The sequence below is a fragment of the Nymphaea colorata genome, chromosome 10 (assembly GCF_008831285.2).
Source record: "Nymphaea colorata isolate Beijing-Zhang1983 chromosome 10, ASM883128v2, whole genome shotgun sequence".
Lineage (NCBI taxonomy): Eukaryota > Viridiplantae > Streptophyta > Magnoliopsida > Nymphaeales > Nymphaeaceae > Nymphaea > Nymphaea colorata.
Genome location: NC_045147.1, coordinates 20,355,050 through 20,382,742, shown reverse-complemented (window position 1 = coordinate 20,382,742; position 27,693 = coordinate 20,355,050). Strand labels below are relative to the sequence as shown.

The window sequence follows — 27,693 nt, the reverse complement described above, 5'->3', positions numbered from 1 at the left end:
CCGAAACCTTTTTTTTTTTAATATAACGGAAATCTATTTAGTGAGAAATGTAGGTCAAAAAGGCGGGGCCATTAGGAAATCAGTTAGTTAGAAAATTGATTTTGCATAGGACCATTAACACCATTCAGACATAATAAACATAATATACATAATAAACGTTGTCACATTATTTCTCAAATTTCTGAAATCATGGGAATGAAATATAGATGGAGTTGGGCTAACTTCTCAATTAAATTTAAAAATAGTTTAAAATATTTTAAATTGATTTAAAAATAAAAAATGGAGGGAATCAGCCCATACATTTTGATCCAAGCGACAAGGATTACTAGAATATGCTTAGGCCTAAACCGTTATTTGAAGCCATAATGACCCGAATCTCATGACCCGACATTTGAATTTGGATCTGATTCCGACTACACTGCTTTAAATCTGCCAGATATGAAAAAAAAGCATTCGATCAGGAAAATATGGGTTTTTGATTCAATTTTAAGAAATGATATTCGACTCGAGTTTTTAAAAGTATATGACTGGATAATAAGCATTAAGCAAAATTTACTACATCGAATATCCATATACCTTGAAACTAGTTCAAACCATATCATAATTTTAAATAGATGTTGTTATGAATTTAAAAGTGGATCCCAGCTTGGGTTTAATTGTGAAATTAAAAGTCGGATTCAAATATAATACATACTCTTTTTTATTCACGTTTGTTTCGAAGTTGAATTTAAACAAGTGAATATCCAATAAATTAGATGTAAAGATACCTCATCTGCAAATTTGATGCAAATTTGATCCATTGATATTCTCACACTAATTATCCGCAACTCATTAATTAGCCGCGGCTTCAGAATTTTGGTTTATGTACAGACGCTTTAAAAATTTCAGTTATAAAGTTCAAGAAACGCAACTTCTCAACGTTACCGTTTCAAGAAGGTTTTTCTTTTTCCCGCGAGTTCCAGGGAGGGAAAGCACCCTCTCTCTCAGGGAGCGAGGCTGGATCCTCCATGGCGCCATGCCGACGATGGAAGGAGGATACAGACTGCGGGCGTGGGTTGCCGCAGTTCATCATTAGGAATTGCGAGCAGCAGCTCCTATCCATCAGCCTCTCGCCGGACCAGACCAGATTCTCCACTTGCCTCTGGTGGTAGAGTAAGACTACGTTTCCTCCCTCCTCCATTCGCTCTTTCTGTTTTTTCTGCTCTCATTAGGGTATTTTTCAACCCACAAGAACAATGCTGCTCAATGGCTAGGTCCACTGAAGGTTGGGCATCTAAAAGGTCGAGAGACAGAGGAACGAAGTGGAGAAGAGTTCGATCGGCCTTGGTCCTCGCTCGTCGATCTATCGATCCATCGAAAGCCGACAAACAGATGACCGTTTGTAGATCGAGGGCAACGGAGAGGTTTCCAGAGAGAGTTCACCGTCCCTCATTGTTCACGATTTCACCACTTAGCGATCGATCGATCGGTCAATCTTTTTCTTACATTCTACAGAACCCTACAAGTATGTTTAACGATCGCATTGTTCTGTTCCCATTTGAGGCGTCTCCTTCGCTTTCGGTAAACTCCTTTTGCCCTCCCGTCCTGCAGGTTTTTCTCTTCTCTGCGGTTCCCTCTTACAGTGCAAAAGCGTTGAGCGGGGCTCTTGGTCTGACTGTACAGATCACGTGTTCGACAAGACTTGCACGAACTCGAGGGTTTATGAGCGCCATACGAAGGATGTCAACCAAGCAGCAGTCAAGGGATTCAATGGTACCTCTTGAATTAGTTTTTGTTCTTTTAGTATTTTCAAGGATTGGACGATTTTGGTCATGTTCACATCCACGTTTCCTTTGTAACTTCGTTGTGAGCTGAATCATTGTTTGAACTGCTGCGAGAGCAAACAACACTAGTTTTGGTTATTTAGGAAGTCTCATGCCTGAGAGCTTCGCTGTTTGACTGTTCTAAAAAGTGGTACCCAATTCTTGCAGGAACTGTTTTCGCTTATGGGCAGACCAGCAGTGGGAAAGCTTTCACAATGTAAGGTTTTTCAAATGATCCAGGAGTTATCCATCTGGCTGTCCTAGAATGTCTTTCGGCATATTTAATTGGTTTCATGTTGTTTTATCGCACAAATAACTGCTAGAATGCTATAAAGACCAACCTTTAAAATGGTAGATTGGTGTTCTCTCTTCTGATGTTTGCTTGTATTTCTGAAACTAGACAACAGATCGTGTGGAGGTTTATAATGAAAAAATCAACGATCTAGGTTAATGTTGAGATTAGCTCATAGTTACATGGAGGTTCATGATTAGCTCTTTCCACACTTTTCTCCATGGAGGTTAATGTTGAGATTCAATTTAGGTTATAGAAAGCTGAGGACAAGAATCTGTGGCATTTGGGGATATGGTCAACTGAAGATGCTGTCCGTGTCTCTGTTTTGGTTTCTGATCTAGCAGACTTCTGGAAACTATCTTCTATATGTTTCTTATGATGGCATATGGGATCATTATAGTTCTTAATATTTCTTTTTTGTTTTAGAGTATATTGGATGTTTAAAATACAAACCTTTTTCTTTCTTACAGAATTTGGTAGATTTGTCTGGTTCAGAGCGTATTCAAAGACTGGTGCTGGTGGCATACGTTTGAAGGAAGGGAAATACAAAAATAAAAGCTTAATGGCCCTTGGAAATGTTATCAACAGACTTAGTGATAGTGGTGTTAGGCAAAGGTCTGGCATGGGTAGCCTTTGTCCTCTTAAATTGTCATTGTAAGCGGTATAATTATTAGGATTCTAATTTCTCACTGGTATATCATATTTGCATAGGACATATTCCTTACCGTGATAGCAAGCTCACCGCAATTCTTCAGGCTGCTTTTGGAAACAATGCAAAGACTCCCATTATCTGTACTGTTGCACTTGAAGAGGTAAAACTTAAGTCTGGTTTTTCTAGGTATTTTCTTTTGATCAATTCCATTAAAGCTCATAGTTACATGCAATCAATTATCTATCTATAGGTTCATGTTGATGAAACAAAGGGGACTTTGCAGTTCGCTGGTAGAGCTAAGCACATCACAAATTGTGTTAAAGTGAATGAGGTTATCTCTTCCTTGTCTTGTTTTAATTGTGCAGGATTGTCATTTATCTTTGTTTTGATTTTTTATACATGTTTAATAACTTGATCGAATCAACTGATTTGTCTAAGACCTGGTAGTTTAGTCTCCAATCTGGTCAATAAAATGGAAGAATCAGGAAATGGGAAGACTTGGCTTCGAATGACCAGGCTCAGTGATCCAAGTTTTGGCCGTGACAACAGAGTTTTTGACAAGTTAGCCTAGTCCTAGAGTTGGTCTGACCCAGACCTGATCCAACCCGTGCCCACCCATTTCCCATATCCGGATCTACGTACCGGCGTACCGGAGCGGGTATGTGGGTTGAACCTACATACCCGTGTCACGTAGATATGGACAAATAAAATTACTTATATATATTCCCTCGTTGCACCAGTGCCCAATTTTTTTTTGAAGCTTGCCGTGCCCCGCACCCAATTTTTTTTGGAGCTTGCCGTGCCCCGCACCCAATTTTTTTTGGAGCTTGCCGTGCCCCGCACCCATGTGACATAGCCATCAATGTGTTGGGGAGCTAATAGGGGTCACCACTTCTTAGCAGCAAGGTCAACATATATGTCCGCTAGCAGCATGGACTCGCTCCTGATCACATCCGTTGTCTACTTCCTGCCTTTGGAATCCAAGGATCAGAAATTTTAATGGTCCACCCCTAGGCCAAGCTTTTAAAACAAATTCTGCATTCAAAGGCTGCATTTTGCACAAGCTTGAGGATCCTAGACACATATTTTTGAATGGAATATTCTTCTCTTGGAAAGAGCAAACATATTGTACCACCTAAAACATCTTAAAAAATATAGCTTTCTTTTAAATGAAATTAAAGTTCACGTTCTGGATTATTAAGTTTTACTGGATATGTTACATACAATAATATAACTGGATTCTTTAGAAATATCAAATCAAAGAAATTACATGGAACTTTGAGTTGTGAATGTGGGAATGGTGATGGATGTCTAAAATTCAGGTTGGAGCTTGGGGGCGGTGCCATTGTAGCTATGTCACATAGGTACATGTATGAGTTTGGACTATTTTAAAAAAACTTGGGTACGGGGATACGGTTGCGCACACACACACACACACACACACACACACACACACACACACACACACACACATATATATATATATAACTAAAAATTAAAATTCAAACAAACAAAATAACACATTCGTGATTCAAAATTTGTAGATTCTAAAGAAGAAAATATTGAACAAAATATGAAAATAGCATACTAAAAATCCAACATATATTAGCATTAAACTCTGATGTAGAGTTATATAACTTATATTAATAACATTCGTTATTTGAAACACAGCTCTATATGCATTTAGTGAGTAAAAATGATGTAAAAAAAAACTGAAACCCTAAATCTTAGACAGGAAAGGAAAGGACTTGGTCAACTTTTGACTGAGTCCTAGAGCGAACGGATATGGTCCCGGGTACATTGACCGTATCTGGTACTGTTTGGCAGTATCCAGGCCATATCCGGGACCGTATGACTACCAGTACTGGTGTCTTACCCGACTGGTACAGGTGGCTGTCTCTATGACAGTACCCATGTGACAATGCATTGTAGGCTGCTGGCTTTCGTGTGAAAGAGGGCTACTGAACCGGGGAGGATTGTCATTGAAAGGCCCAGACATTAAAGTTTGCTTTCAGACATGGACATTAGTTCCAATATGAGGGGGGCAAAGGCCTATCTGAAAGTTGTATTCTTGCAAGGTCTAAGGAAAAGTTTAGCTTTTCTGAGATTGCTTGGTAGCAATCTGTCATCTTTAGAGCATCACTGATTCACCATGATGTTTTGTCGTCTGGAATGTTTTCTGGTAGATTGGATCTTCAATACATGATTGTAATTGCTTGAAAGCCGCTACATGCCATCTGAACTGTATTATCACGTTTTCTGGTCCTCCCAATTGTGACAACATAAAACATTATATTGACGAAAAATGGAATATCATCATGGTATGAAGCAAAGTTGGAGAGTGAACTGGAAAACAAAGTTCGAGTACTTTTTGTAGGTCACTTTGCTCAATGAGAACTTTGTGCATGGACAGCAGAATTGTAAATAGTTTTTATGAAAATTTGTCTGTTAAACATGAAATATATTATAGTTTTACTAGTTCAACTTTCTGTGAAACTGCTATGTTTCAAGTACTTCATATTGTTTATAATCATGTGGTGCTTGTCAGGGAGCTTTTAATTGCTGCCAATAGGAAGAGTATAGACGATCACATTGTCTTCTTGGGCTGGTTTGAAGACCAGAAGCTGAAGGAGCCAAAAGTTATGGAATTCCAGCAAGACAAGTGGATGCCAATGATTCAAATGAGAGGTGTAAATTGGCATTTAAGTTGTTACAACTTCTACTTGGCTTTTCCTCATGAATATCCTTTCTCTCAATTCACAAAAAAACGATGGTTCAACCTTAGATCCTTGGTTTAATAAGGAACCTGAATGTCTGTCCTTTTGTAATGTTTAGCATATCCCTTTCTTTACTTTGATTTTTTCCTCTTATCCCTCTTTAAAATATGTTTGATGCATTATTTGAATATTTATTCTTCACCTGCTGTACTTATTTGAGCAAGGGGCATGGTTGCATGTGCTTGTCACGGCCTTAGTGTTTAGCTGCTATCTGTAAGTACAGCTTTTCTCTTACTTCTATTTCTCTTTTCATTTTCTTGTTGCAGCAAATGGTGATGAAAACTTGTTAGTGGGCTTCTGTGTGGATTTAAATGTTGATGATGGAAAATTTGAAATTGAAGTGGATGGTGGAGGAAGGATTCAACTTTCTTATTGCATTATGCTATGTCTTACTGTTGATGGGATGCTTACCTTGTTCCGTGTTGCCAAGTAAGTATTTCATTTTTCTGATGATATTGAGTATCCAAACATTAAAGCCATGCAGAAAATATTAATTTCTTCTTTTAGATAAGTTGACCTTTATGATTTGCCTTTTCATTGTGGCTGATAGCTTCTGCTTTATGTTTAGGAGAAGTTCTCCTGCTACAGTCCCTCTAACACCATGTATACAAAGTAATGACCATCTCTACAAAGTCACACACACATACACTCTACAGTACATTACCAAAATTTACTATATTACAGAAAAACAGACATACTAATAATGTGATTTTAGGGAACATATTACTAAAATTTTCATTTCAAGTTTTCCTTTTATACACACATGTACATTATGATACATGTTATATGTAGCATATCAATGTTATAATATTTTATTTGCCAAACTGATCCGGCGAGTCATCACTTAATTAATTCCTGGTTGAATCCTGGGTCGATGGGTTTAAACTTTAAAAACTTTGCTCATGTGCACAGATGACCAAGTTCTGGTTCACTTGTTTCCTTTTTTGGAGGATGACTAAACTTGTACTTTATGTTCTCTGAACTGTTTTTATCCTTCGATTTCAATTTCTTATATGTTCTAGTTGCTTTGGCAGTTGTTCATTTTGGAAAGGTGCTAATTCTGTTATGATTTATAGTATTATGTCATGATACAATCATGATTATTTGGCACACTATTGTCACTGTATCTTTTGTACTTTATTTTGTTATGTCATGAGGACCCTTGTCGCCCACTTTTTGAATTTTATCTTGAAATATAATATAAGGTGCATATCTAGAGTTTTGGATATGATGCCTTTAAGATATCTTTGTTTCTTTTATAGTGAAAGGTAAGACAAAATATTGGTTGAAATCAGTGAGCGATGCTGCTTGTCGTGGGAAGTAGCGGATGCTGCATGTGGGAGCGCATTCTTGACGAATAGTGATGAACAAAATTAGACTTTGTTTGACATTATTATTGACAGTCGTGTTCATCATGCTTCATTGTCTTGGCAAGAGAGAGCGACACATATAACTTAAGGAGCGCTCAAGGGATGTGATGTATTTGATATGTGATCATTTCATTTTGAACAGAACAGATACAATGAATAAACCCCATACAACAAAAGGGAAAACAGTCCTGTGAGACCTGAGAACTGCTCTAGGATCTTGATCAAACAACATGCCCACCAACAAGTAGAAATTTCAATTCGATGCAATTGAAATAAATGGCTGACCGGTTGACACGACCAATGCATAGCCAACTAGATGCACTGGTATAATGGTCAGTTTTTGTAGGTTATGCGTAAGACAAAAGGAAAGTCAAAGAAAAACATGCAATACTAGACAGGTGCGCTCAAGGAATGTGATGTAAATGATATGTGATATCTTATTTTGAGCGCAAAGGATACGATGAACCCCGCACAACAGAAGGGAAAGCAGTTCTGTGAGACCTGGGAACTGTTCTAGGACCTTGATGAAGCAATATACCCTCCATCGAGTTAGAAATGTCAATTAGATGCAATAGGAATAAATGGCTGACTGGTTGACATGACCAATGCATGACCAACTAGATGCATTGGTATAATGGTCAGTTTTAGGAGGTTATGCGTATGAAAAAATAAATGACAATGATAAGCATGCAACACTAGACAAGCGCGCTCAAGGGATGTGTTGTAAAAGATATGTGGTTGCCTCATTTTGAACGGAAAAGATGCGATGAACCCCGTACAACAAAACGGAAAGCGGTCCTGTAAGACCTGGGATCTGCTTTAGGATCTTGATGAAGCAACATGCCCACCATCAAGTTAGAAATGCCAATTAGATGCAATTGAAAGAAATGACAGACTAGTTGACACGACCAATGCATGGCCAAGTAGATGCATTGGTGTAATGGTCAGTTTTAAGCAATGTTATCCGTATCGTACGATACGGACGCGTATCGTACGATACGTATCGTATAGGTCAAGAAAACCTATACGATACGCTGTTTAAAGACGATACGCGTCCGTATCGTACACGTATCGCACGATACGTGCGATACGGGGGCCGTATCGTACGATACGGACGATACACCCCCGTATCGTACGATACGGGTTAAAACACAAATTTTTTTATTTTTTAAAGTTTAAACACTCCTCCCTCTCTCTCTTCTTGTATTTAAAGACTCCAAGAGACGTAGGAGGGAAAGATTTTGTACATTTTCATAAAAAATAACCAAGGATTCATCGATTTGGAAAATATTATCGTTAAATCATGAAAGATGATAAGTTGATAACTATATGTTTTGAACTTGTAAAATTGTGATGTAATATAAGTCCTAAAACTCTAAGTCCTAAAACTCTAAGTCTTAAGATTCTATAAAATTTTCAAGTTTAAAATTGTGATGGATGCTTATTATGTTATTTTGAATATCTAATTTCTAATTTTTGAATGTGTTGTTGACACACATGAATGTTCCTTATGTATGATGATCTTTTTTATATTTGAATATATTTTTCTTGATTTCTGATTTTTTGTTTATTTTTTCATATTTTTAATAAATTTTCTCTATTTTTTTCTGATTTTTAAATATTTTTTAAAATTTAAAAATTAATTTTACGATACGCTACGCTACGTTTACGATACGTTACGATACAGCGTATAGGTCAGCCCGACCGATACGCGATACGCTACACCTTTTATAACATTGGTTTTAAGAGGTTATGCGTATGAAAAAAGTAAAGACAATGATAAGCATGCAATACTAGACAAGCGCGATCAAGGGATGTGTTGTAAAAGATATGTGATCGCGTCATTTTGAGCGGAAAAGATGCGATGAACCGCGTACAACAAAAGGAAAAGCGGTCTTGTGAGACTTGGGATCTGCTCTAGGACCTTGATGAAGCAAGATGCCCCCCATCAAGTTAGAATTTTCAAGTAGATGCAATTGAAATAAATGGCTGACTTGTCGGCACGACCAATGCATGGCCAACTAGGTGCATTGGTATAATGGTCAGTTTTAGGAGGTTATGCGCAAGACAAAAGGAAAGACAACGGTATGCATGCAATACAAGACAAGCGCGCTCAATGGATGTGATGTAAATGATAAGTCATAGTATCATTTTGAGCGCAAAGATACGATGAACCCCGTATAACAAATGGAAAAGCAGTCCTATGAGACCTGGGAACTGCTCTAGGACCTTGATGAGGCAGCATGCCTACCATCAAGTTAAAAATGTCTATTAGATGCAATTGAGATAAATGGCTGACCGGTTGACACGACCAATGCATGGCCAACTAGATGTATTGGTAAAGTGGTCAGTTTTAGGAAGTTATGTGTAAGACGAAAAGAAAGTTAATGAAAAGCATGCAATACTACGCAAGTGCGCTCAAAGGATGTGATGTAAATAATCTGTGATCGTTTCATTTTGAGCGCAAAAAATACGATGAACCCCGTACAACAAAAGGGAAAGCAGTCCTGTGAGACCTGGGAACTGCTCTAGGATCTTGATGAGGCAACATGCGTAGCATCAAGTTCAAAATGTCTATTAGATGCAATTGAAATAAATGGCTGACCGGTTGACACGTCCATTGCATGGCCAATTAGTTGCATTGGTATAATGGTCGGTTTTTGGATGTTATGCGTAAGACAAAAGGAAAGTCAAAGAAAAGCATTCAGTACGAGACAAGTGCGCTAAAGGGATGTGATGTTAATGATATGTGATCGTCTCATTTCGAGCGCAAAAGATACGATGAACCCCGCACAACAAAATGGAATGTCGTCCTATGAGACGTGGGAACTGGTCTAGGATCTTGATGAAGCGACACGCCCACCGTCAAGTTAGAAACGTCAATTAGATGCAATTGAAATAATTGGTTGACCGATTGACACAACCAATGCATGGTCAACTAGATGCGTTGGTATGATGGTCAGTTTTTGGAGGTTATGCGTAAGACAAAAGGAAAGACAAAGAAAAACATTCAATACTAGACAGATGCGCTCAAGGGATGTGATGTAAATGATATGTAATCTTCTCATTTTGAGCGGAAAGGATACGATAAACCCCGCACAACAAAAGGGAAAGCAGTCCTGTGAGACCTGGGAACTGTTCTAGGATCTTAATGAAGCAACATGCCCTCCATCGAGTTATAAATGTCAATATGATGCAATTTGAAATAGATGAATGACGGGTTGACACGACCAATGCATGGCCAACTAGATGTGTTAGTATAATGGTCAGTTTTTGGAGGTTGTGCGTAGGACAAAGGGGAAGTCAAAGAAAAACATTCAATACTGGATTGGTGGGCTCAAGGGATGTGATGTAAATGATATGTGATATGCAAAGGATACGATGAACCCCGCACCACAAATGAAAAAGCAGTCCTGTGAGACCTGGGAACTGTTCTAGGATCTTGATGAAACAACATGCCCTTCATCGAGTTAAAAATGTCAATTAAATGCAACCGAAATAAATGACTGACTGGTTGACACGGCCAATGCATGGCCAACTAGATGCATTGGTATAATAGTCAGTTTTAGGAGGTTATGCGTATGAAAAAACGAAAGTCAATAATAAGCATGCAATACTAGACAAGCGCGCTCAAGGATGTGTTTTAAAACATATGTGATCGCCTCATTTTGAGCGAAAAAGATGCGATGAACCCCGTGCTACAAAAGGGAAAGCGGTCCTGTGAGACCTGGGATCTGCTCTAGGATCTTGACGAAGCAACATGCCCACCATGAAGTTAGAAATGTCAATTAGATGCAATTGATATAAATGGTTCACTGGTTGGCACAACCAATGCTTGGCCAGTTATGTGCGTTGGTATATTGGTTAGTTTTAGGATGTTTTGCATATGAAAAAAGGAAAGACAATGAAAAGCGTGCAATACTAGACGAGTGCACTCAAGGGATGAGATATAAATGATAAGTGATAGTCTTATTTGTAGCGGAAAGATACAATGAACCCCGTACAACAAATAGAAAAACAGTACTGTGAGACATGGGAACTGCTTTAGTGTCTTGACGAAGTAACATGCACCCCATTAAGTTAAAAATGTCTATTAGATACAATTGAAGCAAATGACTGATTGGTTGACACGACCAATGCATGGCCAACTAGATGCATTGGTATAATAGTCAGTTTTAGGAAGTTATGCGTAAGACAAAAGGAAAGTCAATGAAAAGCATGCAATACTAGACAGGTGCGCTCAAGGAATGTGATGTAATGATATGTGATCGTCTTATTTCGAGCGGAAAAGATACGATGAACCCCGAACTACAAAATGGAAAGCAGTCCTATGGGTCGTGGGAACTGGTGTAGGATCTTGACGAGGCAACATGCCTACCATCAAGTTAAAAATGTCTATTAAATGCAATTGAAATAAATGGTTGATCGGTTGACACGACCAATGCATGGCCAACTAGATGCATTGGCATAGTGATCAGTTTGCATATGAAAAAGGTAAAGACAATGATAAACATGCAATACTAGACAAGCGCGATCAAGGGATGTGTTGTAAAAGATATGTGATCGCGTCATTTTGAGCGGAAAAGATGCGATGAACCGCGTACAACAAAAGGGAAAGCGGTCTTGTGAGACTTGGGATCTGCTCTAGGACCTTGATGAAGCAAGATGCCCTCCATCAAGTTAGAATTTTCAATTAGATGCAATTGAAATAAATGGCTGACTGGTCGGCACGACCAATGCATGGCCAACTAGGTGCATTGGTATAATGGTCAGTTTTAGGAGGTTATGCGCAAGACAAAAGGAAAGACAACGGTATGCATGCAATACAAGACAAGCGCGCTCAATGGATGTGATGTAAATGATAAGTCATTGTATCATTTTGAGCGCAAAGATACGATGAACCCCGTATAACAAATGGAAAAGCAGTCCTATGAGACCTGAGAACTGCTCTAGGACCTTGATGAGGCAGCATGCCTACCATCAAGTTAAAAATGTCTATTAGATGCAATTGAGATAAATGGCTGACCGGTTGACACGACCAATGCATGGCCAACTAGATGTATTGGTAAAGTGGTCAGTTTTAGGAAGTTATGTGTAAGACGAAAAGAAAGTCAATGAAAAGCATGCAATACTACGCAAGTGCGCTCAAAGGATGTGATGTAAATAATCTGTGATCGTTTCATTTTGAGCGCAAAAAATACGATGAACCCCGTACAACAAAAGGGAAAGCAGTCCTGTGAGACCTGGGAACTGCTCTAGGATCTTGATGAGGCAACATGCGTAGCATCAAGTTCAAAATGTCTATTAGATGCAATTGAAATAAATGGCTGACCGGTTGACACGACCATTGCATGGCCAATTAGTTGCATTGGTATAATGGTCAGTTTTTGGATGTTATGCGTAAGACAAAAGGAAAGTCAAAGAAAAGCATTCAGTACGAGACAAGTGCGCTAAGGGGATGTGATGTTAATGATATGTGATCGTCTCATTCCGAGCGCAAAAGATACGATGAACCCCGCACAACAAAATGGAATGTCGTCCTATGAGACGTGGGAACTGGTCTAGGATCTTGATGAAGCGACACGCCCACCGTCAAGTTAGAAACGTCAATTAGATGCAATTGAAATAATTGGTTGACCGATTGACACAACCAATGCATGGCCAACTAGATGCGTTGGTATAATGGTCAGTTTTTGGAGGTGATGCGTAAGACAAAAGGAAAGACAAAGAAAAACATTCAATACTAGACAGATGCGCTCAAGGGATGTGATGTAAATGATATGTAATCTTCTCATTTTGAGCGGAAAGGATACGATAAACCCCGCACAACAAAAGGGAATGCAGTCCTGTGAGACCTGGGAACTGTTTTAGGATCTTAATGAAGCAACATGCTCTCCATCGAGTTATAAATGTCAATATGATGCAATTTGAAATAGATGAATGACGGGTTGATACGACCAATGCATGGCCAACTAGATGTGTTAGTATAATGGTCAGTTTTTGGAGGTTGTGCGTAGGATAAATGGGAAGTCAAAGAAAAACATTCAATACTGGATTGGTGGGCTCAAGGGATGTGATGTAAATGATATGTGATATGCAAAGGATACGATGAACCCCGCACCACAAATGGAAAAGCAGTCCTGTGAGACCTGGGAACTGTTCTAGGATCTTGATGAAACAACATGCCCTTCATCGAGTTAAAAATGTCAATTAGATGCAACCGAAATAAATGACTGACTGGTTGACACGGCCAATGCATGGCCAACTAGATGCATTGGTATAATAGTCAGTTTTAGGAGGTTATGCGTATGAAAAAACGAAAGTCAATAATAAGCATGCAATACTAGACAAGCGCGCTCAAGGATGTGTTTTAAAACATATGTGATCGCCTCATTTTGAGCGAAAAAGATGCGATGAACCCCGTGCTACAAAAATGAAAGCGGTCCTGTGAGACCTGGGATCTGCTCTAGGATCTTGACGAAGCAACATGCCCACCATGAAGTTAGAAATGTCAATTAGATGCAATTGATATAAATGGTTCACTGGTTGGCACAACCAATGCTTGGCCAGTTATGTGCGTTGGTATATTGGTTAGTTTTAGGATGTTTTGCATATGAAAAAAGGAAAGACAATGAAAAGCGTGCAATACTAGACGAGTGCACTCAAGGGATGAGATATAAATGATAAGTGATAGTCTTATTTGTAGCGGAAAGATACAATGAACCCCGTACAACAAATAGAAAAACAGTCCTGTGAGACATGGGAACTGCTTTAGTATCTTGACGAAGTAACATGCACCCCATTAAGTTAAAAATGTCTATTAGATACAATTGAAGCAAATGACTGATTGGTTGACACGACCAATGAATGGCCAACTAGATGCATTGGTATAATAGTCAGTTTTAGGAAGTTATGCGTAAGACAAAAGGAAAGTCAATGAAAAGCATGCAATACTAGACAGGTGCGCTCAAGGAATGTGATGTAATGATATGTGATCGTCTTATTTCGAGCGGAAAAGATACGATGAACCCCGAACTACAAAATGGAAAGCAGTCCTATGAGTCGTGGGAACTGGTCTAGGATCTTGACGAGTTAACATGCCTACCATCAGGTTAAAAATGTCTATTAAATGCAATTGAAATAAATGGCTGAGCGGTTGACACGACCAATGCTTGGCCAACTAGATGCATTGGCATAGTGATCAGTTTGCATATGAAAAAGGTAAAGACAATGATAAGCATGCAATACTAGACAAGCGCGATCAAGGGATGTGTTGTAAAAGATATGTGATCGCGTCATTTTGAGCGGAAAAGATGCGATGAACCGCGTACAACAAAAGGGAAAGCGGTCTTGTGAGACTTGGGATCTGCTCTAGGACCTTGATGAAGCAAGATGCCCTCCATCAAGTTAAAATTTTCAATTAGATGCAATTGAAATAAATGGCTGACTGGTCGGCACGACCAATGCATGGCCAACTAGGTGCATTGGTATAATGGTCAGTTTTAGGAGGTTATGCGCAAGACAAAAGGAAAGACAACGGTATGCCTGCAATACAAGACAAGCGCGCTCAATGGATGTGATGTAAATGATAAGTCATAGTATCATTTTGAGCGCAAAGATACGATGAACCCCGTATAACAAATGGAAAAGCAGTCCTATGAGACCTGGGAACTGCTCTAGGACCTTGATGAGGCAGCATGCCAACCATCAAGTTAAAAATGTCTATTAGATGCAATTGAGATAAATGGCTGACCGGTTGACACGACCAATGCATGGCCAACTAGATGTATTGGTAAAGTGGTCAGTTTTAGGAAGTTATGTGTAAGACGAAAAGAAAGTCAATGAAAAGCATGCAATACTACGCAAGTGCGCTCAAAGGATGTGATGTAAATAATGTGTGATCGTTTCATTTTGAGCGCAAAAAATACGATGAACCCCGTACAACAAAAGGGAAAGCAGTCCTGTGAGACCTGGGAACTGCTCTAGGATCTTGATGAGGCAACATGCGTAGCATCAAGTTCAAAATGTCTATCAGATGCAATTGAAATAAATGGCTGACCGGTTGACACGACCATTGCATGGCCAATTAGTTGCATTGGTATAATGGTCAGTTTTTGGATGTTATGCGTAAGACAAAAGGAAAGTCAAAGAAAAGCATTCACTACGAGACAAGTGCGCTAAAGGGATGTGATGTTAATGATATGTGATCGTCTCATTTCGAGCGCAAAAGATACGATGAACCCCGCACAACAAAATGGAATGTCGTCCTATGAGACGTGGGAACTGGTCTAGGATTTTGATGAAGCGACACGCCCACCGTCAAGTTAGAAACGTCAATTAGATGCAATTGAAATAATTGGTTGACCGATTGACACAACCAATGCATGGCCAACTAGATGCGTTGGTATAATGGTCAGTTTTTGGAGGTTATGCGTAAGACAAAAGGAAAGACAAAGAAAAACATTCAATACTAGACAGATGCGCTGAAGGGATGTGCTGTAAATGATATGTAATCTTCTCATTTTGAGCGGAAAGGATACGATAAACCCCGCACAACAAAAGGGAAAGCAGTCCTGTGAGACCTGGGAACTGTTCTAGGATCTTAATGAAGCAACATGCCCTCCATCGAGTTATAAATGTCAATATGATGCAATTTGAAATAGATGAATGACGGGTTGACACGACCAATGCATGGCCAACTAGATGTGTTAGTATAATGGTCAGTTTTTGGAGGTTGTGCGTAGGACAAAGGGGAAGTCAAAGAAAAACATTCAATACTGGATTGGTGGGCTCAAGGGGTGTGATGTAAATGATATGTGATATGCAAAGGATACGATGAACCCGGCACCACAAATGAAAAAGCAGTCCTGTGAGACCTGGGAACTGTTCTAGGATCTTGATGAAACAACATGCCCTTCATCGAGTTAAAAATGTCAATTAAATACAACCGAAATAAATGACTGATTGGTTTAACACGGCCAATGCATGGCCAACTAGATGCATTGGTATAATAGTCAGTTTTAGGAGGTTTTGCGCGCTCAAGGATGTGTTTTAAAACATATGTGATCGCCTCATTTTGAGCGAAAAAGATGCGATGAACCCCGTGCTACAAAAGGGAAAGCGGTCCTGTGAGACCTGGGATCTGCTCTAGGATCTTGACGAAGCAACATGCCCACCATGAAGTTAGAAATGTCAATTAGATGCAATTGATATAAATGGTTCACTGGTTGGCACAACCAATGCTTGGCCAGTTATGTGCGTTGGTATATTGGTTAGTTTTATGATGTTTTGCATATGAAAAAAGGAAAGACAATGAAAAGCGTGCAATACTAGACGAGTGCACTCAAGGGATGAGATATAAATGATAAGTGATAGTCTTATTTGTAGCGGAAAGATACAATGAACCCCGTACAACAAATAGAAATACAGTCCTGTGAGACATGGGAACTGCTTTAGTATCTTGACGAAGTAACATGCACGCCATTAAGTTAAAAATGTCTATTAGATACAATTGAAGCAAATGACTGATTGGTTGACACGACCAATGCATGGCCAACTAGATGCATTGGTATAATAGTCAGTTTTAGGAAGTTATGCGTAAGACAAAAGGAAAGTCAATGAAAAGCATGCAATACTAGACAGGTGCGCTCAAGGAATGTGATGTAATGATATGTGATCGTCTTATTTCGAGCGGAAAAGATACGATGAACCCCGAACTACAAAATGGAAAGCAGTCCTATGAGTCGTCGGAACTGGTCTAGGATCTTGACGAGGCAACATGCCTACCATCAGGTTAAAAATGTCTATTAAATGCAATTGAAATAAATGGCTGAGCGGTTGACACGACCAATGCTTGGCCAACTAGATGCATTGGCATAGTGATCAGTTTGCATATGAAAAAGGTAAAGACAATGATAAGCATGCAATACTAGACAAGCGCGATCAAGGGATGTGTTGTAAAAGATATGTGATCGTGTCATTTTGAGCTTAAAAGATGCGATGAACCGCGTACAACAAAAGGGAAAGCGGTCTTGTGAGACTTGGGATCTGCTCTAGGACCTTGATGAAGCAAGATGCCCCCCATCAAGTTAGAATTTTCAAGTAGATGCAATTGAAATAAATGGCTAACTGGTCGGCACGACCGATGCATGGCCAACTAGGTGCATTGGTATAATGGTCAGTTTTAGGAGGTTATGCGCAAGATAAAAGGAAAGACAACGGTATGGATGCAATACAAGACAAGCGCGCTCAATGGATGTGATGTAAATGATAAGTCATAGTTTCATTTTGAGCGCAAAGATACGATGAACCCCGTATAACAAATGGAAAAGCAGTCCTATGAGACCTGAGAACTGCTCTAGGACCTTGATGAGGCAGCATGCCTACCATCAAGTTAAAAATGCCTATTAGATGCAATTGAGATAAATGGCTGACCGGTTGACACGACCAATGCATGGCCAACTAGATGTATTGGTAAAGTGGTCAGTTTTAGGAAGTTATGTGTAAGACGAAAAGAAAGTCAATGAAAAGCATGCAATACTACGCAAGTGCGCTCAAAGGATGTGATGTAAATAATCTGTGATCGTTTCATTTTGAGCGCAAAAAATACGATGAACCCCGTACAACAAAAGGGAAAGCAGTCCTGTGAGACCTGGGAACTGCTCTAGGATCTTGATGAGGCAACATGCGTAGCATCAAGTTCAAAATGTCTATCAGATGCAATTGAAATAAATGGCTGACCGGTTGACACGACCATTGCATGGCCAATTAGTTGCATTGGTATAATGGTCAGTTTTTGGATGTTATGCGTAAGACAAAAGGAAAGTCAAAGAAAAGCATTCACTACGAGACAAGTGCGCTAAAGGGATGTGATGTTAATGATATGTGATCGTCTCATTTCGAGCGCAAAAGATACGATGAACCCCGCACAACAAAATGGAATGTCGTCCTATGAGACGTGGGAACTGGTCTAGGATTTTGATGAAGCGACACGCCCACCGTCAAGTTAGAAACGTCAATTAGATGCAATTGAAATAATTGGTTGACCGATTGACACAACCAATGCATGGCCAACTAGATGCGTTGGTATAATGGTCAGTTTTTGGAGGTTATGCGTAAGACAAAAGGAAAGACAAAGAAAAACATTCAATACTAGACAGATGCGCTGAAGGGATGTGCTGTAAATGATATGTAATCTTCTCATTTTGAGCGGAAAGTATACGATAAACCCCGCACAACAAAAGGGAAAGCAGTCCTGTGAGACCTGGGAACTGTTCTAGGATCTTAATGAAGCAACATGCCCTTCATCGAGTTATAAATGTCAATATGATGCAATTTGAAATAGATGAATGACGGGTTGACACGACCAATGCTTGGCCAACTAGATGTGTTAGTATAATGGTCAGTTTTTGGAGGTTGTGCGTAGGATAAAGAGGAAGTCAAAGAAAAACATTCAATACTGGATTGGTGGGCTCAAGCGATGTGATGTAAATGATATGTGATATGCAAAGGATACTATGAACCTCGCACCACAAATGGAAAAGCAGTCCTGTGAGACCTGGGAACTGTTCTAGGATCTTGATGAAACAACATGCCCTTCATCGAGTTAAAAATGTCAATTAGATGCAACCGAAATAAATGACTGACTGGTTGACACGGCCAATGCATGGCCAACTAGATGCATTGGTATAATAGTCAGTTTTAGGAGGTTATGCGTATGAAAAAACGAAAGTCAATAATAAGCATGCAATACTAGACAAGCGTGCTCAAGGATGTGTTGTAAAACACATGTGATCGCCTCATTTTGAGCGAAAAAGATGCGATGAACCCCGTGCTACAAAAGGGAAAGCGGTCCTGTGAGACCTGGGATCTGCTCTAGGATCTTGACGAAGCAACATGCCCACCATGAAGTTAGAAATGTCAATTAGATGCAATTTACATAAATGGTTCACTGGTTGGCACAACCAATGCTTGGCCAGTAATGTGCGTTGGTATATTGGTTAGTTTTAGGATGTTTTGCATATGAAAAAAGGAAAGACAATGAACGTGCAATACTAGACGAGTGCACTCAAGGGATGAGATATAAATGATAAGTGATAGTCTTATTTGTAGCGGAAAGATACAATGAACCCCGTACAACAAATAGAAAAACAGTCCTGTGAGACATGGGAACTGCTTTAGTATCTTGACGAAGTAACATGCACCCCATTAAGTTAAAAATATCTATTAGATACAATTGAAGCAAATGACTGATTGGTTGACACGACCAATGCATGGCCAACTAGATGCATTGGTATAATAGTCAGTTTTAGGAAGTTATGCGTAAGACAAAAGGAAAGTCAATGAAAAGCATGCAATACTAGACAGGTGCGCTCAAGGAATGTGATGTAATGATATGTGATCGTCTTATTTCGAGCGGAAAAGATACGATGAACACCGAACTACAAAATGGAAAGCAGTCCTATGGGTCGTGGGAACTAGTGTAGGATCTTGACGAGGCAACATGCCTACCATCAAGTTAAAAATGTCTATTAAATGCAATTGAAATAAATGGCTGACCAGTTGACACGACCAATGCATGGCCAACTAGATGCATTGGCATAGTGATCAGTTTGCATATGAAAAAGGCAAAGACAATGATAAGCATGCAATACTAGACAAGCGCGATCAAGGGATGTGTTGTAAAAGATATGTGATCGCGTCATTTTGAGCGGAAAAGATGCGACGAACCGCGTACAACAAAAGGGAAAGCGGTCTTGTGAGACTTGGGATCTGCTCTAGGACCTTGATGAAGCAAGATGCCCCCCATCAAGTTAGAATTTTCAATTAGATGCAATTGAAATATATGGCTGACTGGTCGGCACGACGAATGCATGGCCAACTAGGTGCATTGGTATAATGGTCAGTTTTAGGAGGCTATGCGCAAGACAAAAGGAAAGACAACGGTATGCATGCAATACAAGACAAGCGCGCTCAATGGATGTGATGTAAATGATAAGTCATAGTATCATTTTGAGCGCAAAGATACGATGAACCCCGTATAACAAATGGAAAAGCAGTCCTATGAGACCTGGGAACTGCTCTAGTACCTTGATGAGGCAGCATGCCTACCATCAAGTTAAAAATGTCTATTAGATGCAATTGAGATAAATGGCTGACCGGTTGACACGACCAATGCATGGCCAACTAGATGTATTGGTAAAGTGGTCAGTTTTAGGAAGTTATCTGTAAGACGAAAAGAAAGTCAATGAAAAGCATGCAATACTACGCAAGTGCGCTCAAAGGATGTGATGTAAATAATCTGTGATCATTTCATTTTGAGCGCAAAAAATACGATGAACCCCGTACAACAAAAGGAAAAGCAGTCCTGTGAGACCTGGGAACTGCTCTAGGATCTTGATGAGGCAACATGCGTAGCATCAAGTTCAAAATGTCTATTAGATGCAATTGAAATAAATGGCTGACCGGTTGACACGACCATTGCATGGCCAATTAGTTGCATTGGTATAATGGTCAGTTTTTGGATGTTATGCGTAAGACAAAAGGAAAGTCAAAGAAAAGCATTCAGTACGAGACAAGTGCGCTAAAGGGATGTGATGTTAATGATATGTGATCGTCTCATTTCGAGCGCAAAAGATACGATGAACCCCGCACAACGAAATGGAATGTCGTCCTATGAGACGTGGGAACTGGTCTAGGATCTTGATGAAGCGACACGCCCACCGTCAAGTTAGAAATGTCAATTAGATGCAATTGAAATAATTGGTTGACCGATTGACACCACCAATGCATGGCCAACTAGATGCGTTGGTATAATGGTCAGTTTTTGGAGGTTATGCGTAAGACAAAAGGAAAGACAAAGAAAAACATTCAATACTAGACAGATGCGCTCAAGGGATGTGATGTAAATGATATGTAATCTTCTCATTTTGAGCGGAAAGGATACGATAAACCCCGCACAACAAAATGGAAAGCATTCCTGTGAGAGCTGGGAACTGTTCTAGGATCTTAATAAAGCAACATGCCCTCCATCGAGTTATAAATGTCAATATGATGCAATTTGAAATAGATGAATGACGGGTTGACACGACCAATGCATGGCCAACTAGATGTGTTAGTATAATGGTCAGTTTTTGGAGGTTGTGCGTAGGCAAAGGGGAAGTCAAAGAAAAACATTCAATACTGGATTGGTGGGCTCAAGGGATGTGATGTAAATGATATGTGATATGCAAAGGATACGATGAACCCCGCACCACAAATGGAAAAGCAGTCTTGTGAGACCTGGGAACTGTTCTAGGATCTTGATGAAACAACGTGCCCTTCATCGAGTTAAAAATGTCAATTAGATGCAACTGAAATAAATGACTGACTGGTTGACACGGCCAATGCATGGCCAACTAGATGCATTGGTATAATAGTCAGTTTTAAGAGGTTATGCGTATGAAAAAACGAAAGTCAATAATAAGCATGCAAGACTAGACAAGCGCGCTCAAGGATGTGTTTTAAAACATATGTGATCGCCTCATTTTGAGCGAAAAAGATGCGATGAACCCCGTGCTACAAAAGGGAAAGCGGTCCTGTGAGACCTGGGATCTGCTCTTGGATCTTGACGAAGCAACATGCCCACCATGAAGTTAGAAATGTCAATTAGATGCAATTGATATAAATGGTTCACTGGTTGGCACAACCAATGCTTGGCCAGTTATGTGCGTTGGTATATTGGTTAGTTTTAGGATGTTTTGCATATGAAAAAAGGAAAGACAATGAAAAGCGTGCAATACTAGACGAGTGCACTCAAGGGATGAGATATAAATGATAAGTGATAGTCTTATTTGTAGCGGAAAGATACAGTGAACCCCGTACAACAAATAGAAAAACAGTCCTGTGAGACATGAGAACTGCTTTAGTATCTTGACGAAGTTACATGCACCCCATTAAGTTAAAAATGTCTATTAGATACAATTGAAGTAAATGACTGATTGGTTGACACGACCAATGCATGGCCAACTAGATGCATTGGTATAATAGTCAGTTTTAGGAAGTTATGCGTAAGACAAAAGGAAAGTCAATGAAAAGCATGCAATACTAGACAGGTGCGCTCAAGGAATGTGATGTAATGATATGTGATCGTCTTATTTCGAGCGGAAAAGATACGATGAACCCCGAACTACAAAATGGAAAGCAGTCCTATGGGTCGTGGGAACTGGTGTAGGATCTTGACGAGGCAACATGCCTACCATCAAGTTAAAAATGTCTATTAAATGCAATTGAAATAAATGGCTGACCGGTTGACACGACCAATGCATGGCCAACTAGATGCATTGGCATAGTGATCAGTTTGCATATGAAAAAGGTAAAGACAATGATAAGCATGCAATACTAGACAAGCGCGATCGAGGGATGTGTTGTAAAAGATATGTGATCGCGTCATTTTGAGCGGAAAAGATGCGATGAACCGCGTACAACAAAAGGGAAAGCGGTCTTGTGAGACTTGGGATCTGCTCTAGGACCTTGATGAAGCAAGATGCCCCCCATCAAGTTAGAATTTTCAATTAGATGCAATTGAAATATATGGCTGACTGGTCGGCACGACGAATGCATGGCCAACTAGGTGCATTGGTATAATGGTCAGTTTTAGGAGGCTATGCGCAAGACAAAAGGAAAGACAACGGTATGCATGCAATACAGGACAAGCGCGTTCAATGGATGTGATGTAAATGATAAGTCATAGTATCATTTTGAGCGCAAAGATACGATGAACCCCGTATAACAAATGGAAAAGCAGTCCTATGAGACCTGAGAACTGCTCTAGGACCTTGATGAGGCAGCATGCCTACCATCAAGTTAAAAATGTCTATTAGATGCAATTGAGATAAATGGCTGACCGGTTGACACGACCAATGCATGGCCAACTAGATGTATTGGTAAAGTGGTCAGTTTTAGGAAGTTATGTGTAAGACGAAAAGAAAGTCAATGAAAAGCATGCAATACTACGCAAGTGCGCTCAAAGGATGTGTAGGACAAAGGGGAAGTCAAAGAAAAACATTCAATACTGGATTGGTGGGCTCAAGGGATGTGATGTAAATGATATGTGATATGCAAAGGATACGATGAACCCCGCACCACAAATGGAAAAGCAGTCTTGTGAGACCTGGGAACTGTTCTAGGATCTTGATGAAACAACGTGCCCTTCATCGAGTTAAAAATGTCAATTAGATGCAACCGAAATAAATGACTGACTGGTTGACACGGCCAATGCATGGCCAACTAGATGCATTGGTATAATAGTCAGTTTTAAGAGGTTATGCGTATGAAAAAACGAAAGTCAATAATAAGCATGCAATACTAGACAAGCGCGCTCAAGGATGTGTTTTAAAACATATGTGATCGCCTCATTTTGAGCGAAAAAGATGCGATGAACCCCGTGCTACAAAAGGGAAAGCGGTCCTGTGAGACCTGGGATCTGCTCTAGGATCTTGACGAAGCAACATGCCCACCATGAAGTTAGAAATGTCAATTAGATGCAATTGATATAAATGGTTCACTGGTTGGCACAACCAATGCTTGGCCAGTTATGTGCGTTGGTATATTGGTTAGTTTTAGGATGTTTTGCATATGAAAAAAGGAAAGACAATGAAAAGCGTGCAATACTAGACGAGTGCACTCAAGGGATGAGATATAAATGATAAGTGATAGTCTTATTTGTAGCGGAAAGATACAGTGAACCCCGTACAACAAATAGAAAAACAGTCCTGTGAGACATGAGAACTGCTTTAGTATCTTGACGAAGTAACATGCACCCCATTAAGTTAAAAATGTCTATTAGATACAATTGAAGTAAATGACTGATTGGTTGACACGACCAATGCATGGCCAACTAGATGCATTGGTATAATAGTCAGTTTTAGGAAGTTATGCGTAAGACAAAAGGAAAGTCAATGAAAAGCATGCAATACTAGACAGGTGCGCTCAAGGAATGTGATGTAATGATATGTGATCGTCTTATTTCGAGCGGAAAAGATACGATGAACCCCGAACTACAAAATGGAAAGCAGTCCTATGGGTCGTGGGAACTGGTGTAGGATCTTGACGAGGCAACATGCCTACCATCAAGTTAAAAATGTCTATTAAATGCAATTGAAATAAATGGCTGACCGGTTGACACGACCAATGCATGGCCAACTAGATCCATTGGCATAGTGATCAGTTTGCATATGAAAAAGGTAAAGACAATGATAAGCATGCAATACTAGACAAGCGCGATCGAGGGATGTGTTGTAAAAGATATGTGATCGCGTCATTTTGAGCGGAAAAGATGCGATGAACCGCGTACAACAAAAGGGAAAGCGGTCTTGTGAGACTTGGGATCTGCTCTAGGACCTTGATGAAGCAAGATGCCCCCCATCAAGTTAGAATTTTCAATTAGATGCAATTGAAATATATGGCTGACTGGTCGGCACGACGAATGCATGGCCAACTAGGTGCATTGGTATAATGGTCAGTTTTAGGAGGCTATGCGCAAGACAAAAGGAAAGACAACGGTATGCATGCAATACAGGACAAGCGCGTTCAATGGATGTGATGTAAATGATAAGTCATAGTATCATTTTGAGCGCAAAGATACGATGAACCCCGTATAACAAATGGAAAAGCAGTCCTATGAGACCTGAGAACTGCTCTAGGACCTTGATGAGGCAGCATGCCTACCATCAAGTTAAAAATGTCTATTAGATGCAATTGAGATAAATGGCTGACCGGTTGACACGACCAATGCATGGCCAACTAGATGTATTGGTAAAGTGGTCAGTTTTAGGAAGTTATGTGTAAGACGAAAAGAAAGTCAATGAAAAGCATGCAATACTACGCAAGTGCGCTCAAAGGATGTGATGTAAATAATCTGTGATCGTTTCATTTTGAGCGCAAAAAATACGATGAACCCCGTACAACAAAAGGAAAAGCAGTCCTGTGAGACCAGGGAACTGCTCTAGGATCTTGAAGAGGCAACATGCGTAGCATCAAGTTCAAAATGTTTATTACATGCAATTGAAATAAATGGCTGACCGGTTGACACGACCATTGCATGGCCAATTAGTTGCATTGGTATAATGGTCAGTTTTTGAATGTTATGCGTAAGACAAAAGGAAAGTCAAAGAAAAGCATTCAGTACGAGACAAGTGCGCTAAAGGGATGTGATGTTAATGATATGTGATCGTCTCATTTCGAGCGCAAAAGATACGATGAACCCCGCACAACAAAATGGAATGTCGTCCTATGAGACGTGGGATCTGGTCTAGGATCTTGATGAAGCGACACGCCCACCGTCAAGTTAGAAACGTCAATTAGATGCAATTGAAATAATTGGTTGACCGATTGACACAACCAATGCATGGCCAACTAGATGCGTTGGTATAATGGTCAGTTTTTGGAGGTGATGCGTAAGACAAAAGGAAAGACAAAGAAAAACATTCAATACTAGACAGATGCGCTCAAGGGATGTGATGTAAATGATATGTAATCTTCTCATTTTGAGCGGAAAGGATACGATAAACCCCGCACAACAAAAGGGAAAGCAGTCCTGTGAGACCTGGGAACTGTTCTAGGATCTTAATGAAGCAACATGCCCTCCATCGAGTTATAAATGTCAATATGATGCAATTTGAAATAGATGAATGACGGGTTGACACGACCAATGCATGGCCAACTAGATGTGTTAGTATAATGGTCAGTTTTTGGAGGTTGTGCGTAGGACAAAGGGGAAGTCAAAGAAAAACATTCAATACTGGATTGGTGGGCTCAAGGGATGTGATGTAAATGATATGTGATATGCAAAGGATACGATGAACCCGACACCACAAATGAAAAAGCAGTCCTGTGAGACCTGGGAACTATTCTAGGATCTTGATGAAACAACATGCCCTTTATCGAGTTAAAAATGTCAATTAAATGCAACCGAAATAAATGACTGATTGGTTGACACGGCCAATGCATGGCCAACTAGATGCATTGGTATAATAGTCAGTTTTAGGAGGTTATGTGTATGAAAAAACGAAAGTCAATAATAAGCATGCAATGCTAGACAAGCGCGCTCAAGGATGTGTTTTAAAACACATGTGATCGCCTCATTTTGAGCGAAAAAGATGCGATGAACCCCGTGCTACAAAAGGGAAAGCGGTCCTGTGAGACCTGGGATCTGCTCTTGGATCTTGACGAAGCAACATGCCCACCATGAAGTTAGAAATGTCAATTAGATGCAATTGATATAAATTGTTCACTGGTTGGCACAACCAATGCTTGGCCAGTTATGTGCGTTGGTATATTGGTTAGTTTTAGGATGTTTTGCATATGAAAAAAGGAAAGACAATGAAAAGCGTGCAATACTAGACGAGTGCACTCAAGGGATGAGATATAAATGATAAGTGGTAGTCTTATTTGTAGCGGAAAGTTACAATGAACCCCGTACAACAAATAGAAAAACAGTCCTGTGAGACATGGGAACTGCTTTAGTATCTCGACGAAGTAACATGCACCCCATTAAGTTAAAAATGTCTATTAGATACAATTGAAGCAAATGACTGATTGGTTGACACGACCAATGCATGGCCAACTAGATGCATTGGTATAATAGTCAGTTTTAGGAAGTTATGCGTAAGACAAAAGGAAAGTCAATGAAAAGCATGCAATACTAGACAGGTGCGCTCAAGGAATGTGATGTAATGATATGTGATCGTCTTATTTCGAGCGGAAAAGATACGATGAACCCCGAACTACAAAATGGAAAGCAGTCCTATGAGTCGTGGGAACTGGTCTAGGATCTTGATGAGGCAACATGCCTACCATCAGGTTAAAAATGTCTATTAAATGCAATTGAAATAAATGGCTGACCGGTTGACACGACCAATGCTTGGCCAACTAGATGCATTGGCATAGTGATCAGGTTGCATATGAAAAAGGTAAAGACAATGATAAGCATGCAATACTAGACAAACGCGATCAAGGGATGTGTTGTAAAAGATATGTGATCGCGTCATTTTGAGCGGAAAAAATGCGATGAACCGCGTACAACAAAAGGGAAAGCGGTCTTGTGAGACTTGGGATCTGCTCTAGGACCTTGATGAAGCAAGATGCCCCCCATCAAGTTAGAATTTTCAAGTAGATGCAATTGAAATAAATGGCTGACTTGTCGGCACGACCAATGCATGGCCAACTAGGTGCATTGGTATAATGGTCAGTTTTAGGAGGTTATGCGCAAGACAAAAGAAAAGACAACGGTATGCATGCAATACAAGACAAGCGCGCTCAATGGATGTGATGTAAATGATAAGTCATAGTATCATTTTGAGCGCAAAGATACGATGAACCCCGTATAACAAATGGAAAAGCAGTCCTATGAGACCTGGGAACTGCTCTAGGACCTTGATGAGGCAGCATGCCTACCATCAAGTTAAAAATGTCTATTAGATGCAATTGAGATAAATGGCTGACCGGTTGACACGACCAATGCATGGCCAACTAGATGTATTGGTAAAGTGGTCAGTTTTAGGAAGTTCTGTGTAAGACGAAAAGAAAGTCAATGAAAAGCATGCAATACTACGCAAGTGCGCTCAAAGGATGTGATGTAAATAATGTGTGATCGTTTCATTTTGAGCGCAAAAAATACGATGAACCCCGTACAACAAAAGGGAAAGCAGTCCTGTGAGACCTGGGAACTGCTCTAGGATCTTGATGAGGCAACATGCGTAGCATCAAGTTCAAAATGTCTATTAGATGCAATTGAAATAAATGGCTGACCGGTTGACACGAC

At 39.9% G+C, this 27,693-nt stretch overlaps 1 long non-coding RNA gene across 3 annotated transcripts in view; it reads left to right on the top strand.

Moving 5' to 3' along the window:
* The first annotated feature begins 938 nt into the window (after window positions 1-938).
* Window positions 939-27,693, top strand: part of LOC116262008 (uncharacterized) — a 40,750-nt gene continuing 13,995 nt past the window's right edge. For 2 of the 3 annotated variants that reach the window (XR_004174387.2, XR_004174386.2), the window contains exons 1-9: window positions 939-1,152; window positions 1,254-1,504; window positions 1,591-1,752; window positions 1,971-2,019; window positions 2,565-2,709; window positions 2,806-2,906; window positions 2,997-3,077; window positions 5,295-5,434; window positions 5,790-5,952. This is a non-coding gene — a long non-coding RNA (uncharacterized LOC116262008). Of the gene's footprint in view, window positions 1,153-1,253; window positions 1,561-1,590; window positions 1,753-1,970; window positions 2,020-2,564; window positions 2,710-2,805; window positions 2,907-2,996; window positions 3,078-5,294; window positions 5,435-5,789; window positions 5,953-27,693 lie in introns of all 3 variants that reach the window. The other variant, XR_007574383.1, reaches the window with a different exon arrangement.